Below are 8,734 nucleotides of genomic sequence, written 5' to 3'. Positions count from 1 at the left end.
TTTGCCTCTAGTTGTATAAGATATCTGTAGACAAGAAAAGAATGGAAGTTGGTCTGCTCAAGTTCTTCATTAGTGCACCAGTCTCTTACTTGTTCATTAGGATCTAAGGATCCTTAGCTGCTGGGACTGTTTGGATGCTACTGCCTCAAAACTGTATCAGAAGATTGGTTAGGAGGTCCATAGGGTGTCCGGGAGGCCAGGACAGAGCAGTAAGACAGATGATGGGGAGTTGTAGGGTTTACATTGGTTTCCTTCTGCAACAAATTGTAGAACGATTTGGGTTGCTTAAAAAATCATCTAGTCCAATAGTACAGCACATGAATGAAGCATAGACATGAACAAACAGTGTCACAGTGCTGGATACCAGGCTCCAGACCAAGAATCAGCAATGTTTAGCTGCTATATGGAGTGAATGGAGGAGACCTAAGTGCTGAAGAAAGTGACTCGCCACAGACAGCCAAGTGTGTGAGGGGCACAGCAACTGTCTTAAAATTGTTTGTGAGAGAGGTGATTCATGATTCCCTCTGCTGGATGTAGGAGTGGATAAATTCAGTATCTCTAGTGCCAAGTGCCTGGAGGAACTCAAGTTCCAGGAGGTGGAAGCTTGCCTTGAATTTGTGTGCCTAGTTTTCCTTCAAGCATGGAGGCTTTGAAAAATGGCTCTGAGAAAAGAGTTTTCTACGGTTCTCTTTGAAAAATGAACTGCTGCTACCCAGCTGTCATGTAATAACCTACTGTCTGGGACCACTTACCTGGGAAGCAGGAGATCTAGATGCAGCTCACTGCTTCAAACCCCACCTCCCATCTGCTGAAAAGGTGCCCTTGTCACTAACCAACATAGTAATTTGGAAATGGGACCACTGTGGATTGTGTCCACAGCTTCCAAGACAGTTTCTGGTTGTTGATACTGCTTTGAATTTATACAAGAAAAAAGAGAAGGTCTAAACAGTCCGGGGAAGTCTATTCCTTTGACATGAGAAGCTAGCTTGCAAGAGAGAGGCGTCTCCCCACCATGTTTTAGAAGGGAATGGCAGTGTTTTCTATCCTTCCTGTTTATGATGTGCTTAGAGGAGACTGAATGAATTTGGTTATGTTTCCTTGATGGGCATAAATGCACTGGGTGGAAGAATAGTGTCTTGTTCTCTTCAGGCAAGATGTTGACTATCCTTGGTCTGTGCACTGAGAAAAGCTTAGGTGCTCAAGTTTTCCAATAAAACCACAGGAACCTACTGCCTCTTAAGGTGGGTGAATTGTTAGGAGATGTTTTTGGATGCTTTGAACTTGGGATGAGGCCACAGATACAGATTCAGGGGTAGTGTTGGCTTAAGCAGCTCTCATCTGGAGGTTTAGGGATGAAGAATGCAGGCAAAGGATGGAGAGTGGAAAGAGAAACTGCTTCAGCTTTGGTGGTTTTTGAGTAGGGATCTTGAAGAGTGAAGCTGTGTCCATAGGTGTGCCTGTCTTTGTCTAGTCTGAAGCGTGGCTCACTCGTGATTATTTTCTTTTTGTCCTGCTTACTAACTGCAGAATAATTATAAATAATAACAAGAAAACATTCCTACAGACAACATTCTAAGATTTTCGGTTTAATTGAGTGATTATCAGGCTTAGCTGTGGATCGCCCCAAATCTCCTGTTATGGTGCTGATGATTTTAGCAGATACTGAAACTTGCTGATAATAGGCATGCATTTATGCATCTTTAGTGGACTTTTTAGAAATGGTCTATGGGCCTTCAAGAAACCATGGGTCAGATGTTGTTTTGATCTCCATCTGGTCTGAATGCCAGGGTCAATCTGCTCATTTGGAAGGACAAAACAATATAAGTGATTTTATAATTTTTATTTTACTTGTGAGTAGAATTTTTGTTTATCATCAGAGAAAGATTTGTAAGAGATCATCTAATTTTTGGGAATTAAAACAAAGAGCTTTAAAAAATTGATATGTGAAAGAACTGGAAATGTTAGATGGCACAGTAATTATGGCCAATCAAGATAAAAACATCAGACAAGAATGTAATGAAGGCCTAGCCCAGGGAACAGCAAAAAATGTCTTATTACATAGGAAAAGAAAAATATGTCTCAATGAGCTTCCTTGTCAGAATGGTGTTAATGAGAAAACAGATCTCTAATGGCTCTCTGGGATGGAGTTACGTTCAGGAAATGTTAAGGAAACAGATACTGAGAACATGTGGCAGAGCAAAAGAAGGGCTCATCAAGCATGCTGGGGAGACTCCAGGGCAATGGATCTGTCAGCAGCACCCACAGATGCATTTGCAGTGCAGTGAACTTGAAGCTTAAAGCTAATGTAGAGATAAAGTGAGGTGGTGTAACAAGAGCTGTGTTATGAGCTGCAGCTGAAAAACCTCTTTATTGGAGGTTTTCTTCTTTTCCTCCTCAATATCATCACAAATAGAGTTTGCTCAACCTGGAGAAGGAAGGCTTTGGGGTGATCTAATTGCAACCTCCCGGTACCTGAAGGGAGCCATCAAGAAGGATGTGGAGAGACTATTTACAAGGGCATATAGTGACAAAACAAGGGGGAAAGGGCTTCAAACTGAAAAAAGTAGGTTTAGATTAGATATTAGGAAGAAATTATTTACTGTGAGAGTGGTAAGGCACTGGAATAGGTTGCCCAGAGAAGTTATGGATACCCCATTCCTGTAACTGTTCAAGGCTAAGTTAGGCAGAGCTCTGAGCAACCTGGTATAGTGAAAGGTGTCCCTGCCCATGGCAGGGGGATTGGAGCCAGATGATCTTTAAGGTCCCTTCCAACCCAGGCCATTCTATGATATATGTGAGAATTGCCTTTCTTATAATTGTGGAGTGTCAAAAAGTCTTTAGTCACTCTCTACTTTTTATGGCTTATGTAAAACCCATAGAATGGCTTGGTGGGCACCTGGCATCCAGCCAAGGTCAACTCACCACATCTGGTCTAACAGTTTTTACTCTGTCTCCTAAGCAACCCTGTGTTAAAACATGCATTTTCCCATTCATGCTTAATTCACACATGGTTGCATTCACATTGTTCCTTAATTTTAGGGAAGATGATGTTAAATGTTGCAACTACAGTGTTGGGTACATGGAGTTTCCTCTATATGTAGAGTTGGTACCATCTTTTTGGCAACACTGAGTAACTGCGACATGTCATTTTTGTCATTTGTTCTTCCTTTTCTTAAGTCAACTGGCAGATGTTAGGATTTCAGGTCAGTGTACTCTTTAACACCTCTGAAGCCTTTTATTTTACTGGTAGCTGCAGAATCAGAACAGTAACATTAGTTTTTTTCCTGTACGTGCCCTATAAATTCTGAACAGACACAAGTGGATGTTCAAGTGATCACTGCTTAGCTGTTCTGCAGCTTCTTAATTTGTGTGCAGCTGGCCTGTGGTTGTGTTCTAGCTGTGTGAAAGGTGCATCTGCTGCTATTGTTAGAGAATTTGCTGAGTACCAGAGCAGATGGAGATGCCAGTAGTTATCACTTACTAACATAGCTTGTTGTATTATTCCCTAGAAATGTACATTATTAAAATACAGAAATCTCTCAAGGCAGTTGGTTAGATGAAAGGACTTTAATGAAAAATTCCCAAAGAGAGTTGTCATCCTAAAGAATCTTTTGGTAGCAGAAGCATCATGGTATACAGGTCAGGGAAGTAGCACCTTCAGGTTATATGAATTCAGATAAACACACTTGTTTTCAAATTGTGTTCGACACATTCTGTCTATTTTTCCTGAATTCATATTTCTTTTTCAAAATGAGATGAGATTGTCAAAAGCATCTCACACTGAATGCAGTCACTTTTACTCTTTTTCAAATTTTAAAAATATTTGTCAACCAGTACATTGCACATGGCAAAGGATTTCAAGCACAGATATTGTGGTATGTGTAAGAACTGCTTTAGGAAATTTTTCCATTGGAAGGTATTTTTTCAGCTGGGTTCCATTTGGCATGCCTTTTAAGTAGGGTTATGACTATTGCCAATGATATTAGACTGATTAGTGAAAGTCTACTGTAGCATATTAGTGTAAGAATACTTCGACTTCTGAGAACTTTGTCAATGTCTAGTTATCTGCTGGAATTGTGTGTCTTTGTGTGTGCTTCTACTAAGTCACATCAGACCCATAAAACCCTGTTTATTTTCCCACTGTGTTTTGCTTCTACAACAATTTCTGTGTACCAACCATATATTTTGTGTTAATGTGGGGAACTGTTTAGATAGGTTCCCCTTTCTTTTGCCTTCTTTCCCTTATCTGCATTTGGAAAGGTGTGTCAGCACTCTAAGAAAAAAAGGACATTGGGTAGTACTATCGCTATGAAGATCAGCTGTCATTTGTCCAGTGAAGATAGAATCATAGAATGGCCTGGGTTAGAAGGGACCTTAAAGATCATCTAGTTCCAACCCTCCTGCCATGGGCAGGGACACCTTACACTAGACCAGTTTGCTCAAAGCCCGGTCCAACCTGGCCTTGGACACTTCCAGGGATGTGGCATCCACAACTTCTGTGGGCAATCTGTTCCAGTGCTGCACCACTCTCACAGTAAAAAATTTCTTCCTAATATCTAATCTAAACCTACTCTGGTTTGTTACCCTTCCCCCTTGTCCTGTCACTACATGCTCTTGTAAAAAGTTTCTTCACATCTTCTTGTAGGCTCCCTTCAAGTACAGTAAGGCTGCAGTTAGATCACCCTGAAGCCTTCTCTTTTCCAGGTCGAAAAATCGCAATTCTCTCAGCCTTATGTCACAGGAGAGGTGCTCCATCCCTCTGATCATCTTGGTGGCCTCCTCTGGACTTGCTGTGAAAGGTCAATGTTCCCCCTGTGCTGGGGTCTGCAGAGCTGGATGCAGCACTGCGGGTGGAGTCTCATGACAGCAGAGTAGAGGGGCAGAATCAGCTCCCTCGACCTACTGACCACACTGCTCTTGATGCAGCCCAGGACACGTGTGGCTTTCTGGTTTGAGTGCACATTGCCAGCTCATGTCCAGCCTCTCATCCACCAGCACAACCCCCAAGTCCTTCTTGGCAAGACTGCTCTTGATCTGTTCATCCCCCGGCCTGAATTGATACTGGGGGTTGCACTGATCCAAGTGCAGCACCTTGCAATTGGTCTTGCTGAACGAAGGGTATTCCCATGGGCCCATTTCTTGAGCTTGTCCAGATTCCTCTTGATGGCCTCAGATCCTTCAGGTGTGTCAACTGCACCACTCAGCTTGGTGTCATCTGCAAATTTGCTGAGGGTGCACTCGATCCCTTTGTCGATGTCATTAAAGAAGATATTAAATAAAACTGGTCCCAGCACAGACCCCTGAGTGACACCACTTGTCACTGATGTCTCTTGGGACTCTGAGCCATTGACCACAACCTCTGGATGTGACTGTCCAATCAGTTTCTTCTTAATCTAACAGTCCACTCATCAAATCCATCTCCGGTTTAGAGAGAAAAATGATGTAGGGGACTTTACAGAAGTCAAAGACTTTACAGAAGCCCAGATAAATGACATCTGTAGCACTTCCCTTGTCCACTGATGTAGCCACTCCACCATAGAAGGCCACTGGGTTGATCAGGCAGGACTTGCCTTTGAAAACCTTTAGGGAAGTTTCAGCATAGGATCACATATGGAGTGTTATTTCATCTCCCAGCCTGAGAATGAAAAGAACCTTTTGTTGAAATTGCATTGATACTACCTCAGTTCAAATGCCAGATTTTGATCATGCATGCTTATGTACCATGGTGTTTTGTTATATTGAGGATATAATTCCAAGAAGTATGTACTTGTCATTTGAGGATAACACCCTTGGATCATTTCCATGACTCTTAGTGGCTTGCATGCTATTGCAAAATGCCTGATGTCGTTCTACTTCCTATGGTCTGTATCTTTTGCTGGATATTATTTTCCATTGCAGCCTGGTAATTTCCCATATCTCTCCTCCTTTTAAAATGTTCCTACTCTAATTACGTGCTGGACTTTATTTTTTTCTGGTGAATTTAGTCCTTTGTATTCTTTCCCTTATGCATCTTTCTGCTTTCTGTATGCTGCTGGCATGCAAGGGCACAGTTTAGCAACACACTGAAGGCCATTTCAGCTGCTGCCAAGGACATTTCTTTCCTTGACTGGCATAATTTTCAGGAATGATAGCCATTTTACCCTCACCAGGAACCAAGAATCTAAATCAACAGAAAAACAACATTACAGAAAGAAGAATAGCTTACTGCCTGTGCTAGCTCATGATGGGATCAGCTGGCAGTTGGTGACAGTACAGAGAAGGGGAGGGTAGTATGTGACTGCTGTAGGAAGCCAGGCTGCTGTTATAGCCCTCTCATAGATTGACTTAGGTAATTAGTGATGGTAGGACACTCCTCACCTACGTACAAGGCTGAGCTAGTCATACTGGGCAATGAGTAGGTACCTCCAGAGTCAATTATCTATCCTGCATTGGGATGAAATGAATCCATGTGCCAAGGTGCCTTTCTCTGGCTTGGTAATACAGGGAGCTCAGGGTGATTTTCTCAGGGTGGCCACCTAAGTCTGAACAGATAAATCCCACCCAAGGGTCTGTTTATAGCTAGCCTCAGCTTGAGGTCTGTATCTAAACAAAATTGTTCTGATAAATAGTCATCTGCTGATGCCAGCTGTGCTCTGTCTTGTGGTTCACTTTTTGAGGTGTCATACTTGCAGTGTTGGGAAGAACTGGGCAACAGTCTTTATTTTTAGGCAGCTTCCCATTATTCTTAGAACCTCCTTTAAAAATAGCTGTCACTTACCTAATGTGTGAGAAAATGGGGACAAAAGCTGTTTCTGCTCTGTGTTCTCCTCAGTAGGATGCTGTGGCAACCAAAAGCAAACCTTTTTCCTGTCCACTTGCCCTCTGGGATGGTGCCCTTGGTCATCTGTCCTTTCTCTGTCAGACCTCTGGTTTTTCACTTTTGCTTTGTGTTTTTCCAACTAGTGATCTACATTCTAAGTCTCTTATCTTGTCTTTCTCTTCCTCTAGTCTCATAAACTGCTTTGCTTAGATTTTGTCTTCTGTCTGGGCATTCCTGATCCGTCCCTGTGTTTATGCATGAGTCCATTGTGGGACATGAAAAGAGAAAGCAGGGAAGGGAGAACACTAATTTTTCCCCTTTTTAGTCTAGTGTCCTACCACACTAAGCTTGAGCTGGCTTCATCATCAGACTTCTTCCCTGCTTCCTTCCATCCTTTAATGTGGCATGCCTGAGTGTATTCTAATTTCATTGACTGTGTCCAGCCAATGTTAGCAATTACTCTCCTGGGGAACTGGAGCTGTGGGTTCAAATCCTTTTAAGTTAAGCATGTTCTATAGCTGGTACTTCACACTTTTTGGATCAATACTTGAGTGGCATTTCTGTTGTGCAAAAGGCAGGTGCCACTACTGCCATGGCTGGGTTGATCAGATGGGGCCTTGATAGACCTTTCTGCCTGTTCTCTACACCTCCAAAAATGTAGCTGCAGGACTGGGACCACCCTCCCCATGCTGAGTTTGCCTTTTGAGCCTGTCCAGCACCCTCAAGAAAACAACTGTCAGGCCCCCCTAGGAAAACTTCCAAGCACCTGGAGAGTGATAATGTGTTGGAAAGCATAAGTTGCTTGAATGGGCATTAACCACTTAAATACTGCACAAATACCCCAACTTCTGCAACCAGTCTTCCCTCTGTGGATGGGAAGGGAAGAAAAGCAATGCCTTAAAGCTTCATAAATAAAATTCCAAATGCATATGTGCATAATATATATTTATTCATGTAAAGAAAAGTACCTTGCAACATTCTCCACATTATTCACTGTTTCATGGTGAATCCTTGGAGTTTTATTTCCTTCAGAAATAAAACTGTGTGTGGGGATAGCATCAGGTACTCATGTCAATGCTTTATAGGAATGGGGCTGAACTGAGGTGGTTTAGACACAGGTTTTGGAAGAACTGACACCTACATTTGAACCCTGGTAGTTTTTTGTTGGTGGTGTTTTTGTTTTTGTGGGGGTTTTTTGTGTTTTTTTCTTTTTTTTGGCATTTTGGGGAAGTAAAGAATACTGAAAATTTGGTCTGACGTATATCAAGGATAGCATCCAAAACTGCAAATTGTTTTTGTAAAATATAGCTGCAAACAGCAGAGATCTTGTAATCTAGTAGGGACTTTGATTAAAACATTGCAGGAGAAATTCTCTTTAGTTGTATCGGACCAACATTTTACATAAAGATAAAATTCTACTTGAGCATTATTTTCTACTGACTGAAAAGCCATAGAGAACTATTGTGAAAGATTTGGCACCTGGGTCCCATCTCCCTCTAGTTAAAGGTTTTGAAAACATGCTTGCCCCCTCCTGGCACTATTTTGATCTTCCCTGAAGCCCTGATTTTATATTTTTAACTCAGATTACAGTAAGTTAATTCTAACATGAATTCATTGACTTCAGCAGAACAACATCAGGAAAAATTTGTCTCAATTTTTAAAAACATTCTTCTTGATGAAAAGTGAAACTACTATTCCTACATCTGACAAAGGCGTCTACATTGTGCAGTCAGAACTAATAGTCCCTTACACCTCACAAATATTGGCTGAGGAAATGGCTCTATTGTGCCAGAATTAAGTGTACTTTGGGGAGTAACCAAAGACTTCCTATCAGTTAGGTTTTTAGGTAATGCTAGACTCACTCTTTTGTCCTCTGCAACAAACGTTGCTGCTCTTCAGCATCATGAGGACCTGAAACATGTTATATCTCTGCTT

The 8,734-nt window shown here is 41.9% G+C and overlaps 1 protein-coding gene across 5 annotated transcripts in view; it reads left to right on the top strand.

Annotated features, from left to right (window-relative positions):
* COLEC11 (collectin subfamily member 11) overlaps positions 1-8,734 on the top strand; it is a 38,629-nt gene that overhangs the window by 3,253 nt on the left and 26,642 nt on the right. For 2 of the 5 annotated variants that reach the window (XM_027690286.1, XM_027690283.1), the window contains exon 2: positions 7,832-7,952. The exons of the other annotated variants lie outside the window; for them this stretch is intronic. The gene's annotated coding sequence lies outside the window, so the exon portion shown is untranslated. The remainder of the gene's footprint in view (positions 1-7,831; positions 7,953-8,734) is intronic. 5 annotated transcript variants of the gene reach the window in all.

The sequence above is a fragment of the Neopelma chrysocephalum genome, unplaced genomic scaffold, assembly GCF_003984885.1.
Source record: "Neopelma chrysocephalum unplaced genomic scaffold, ASM398488v2 Primary Assembly neopelma1_80b, whole genome shotgun sequence".
Lineage (NCBI taxonomy): Eukaryota > Metazoa > Chordata > Aves > Passeriformes > Pipridae > Neopelma > Neopelma chrysocephalum.
This window is presented reverse-complemented; position numbering and strand designations above follow the sequence as displayed.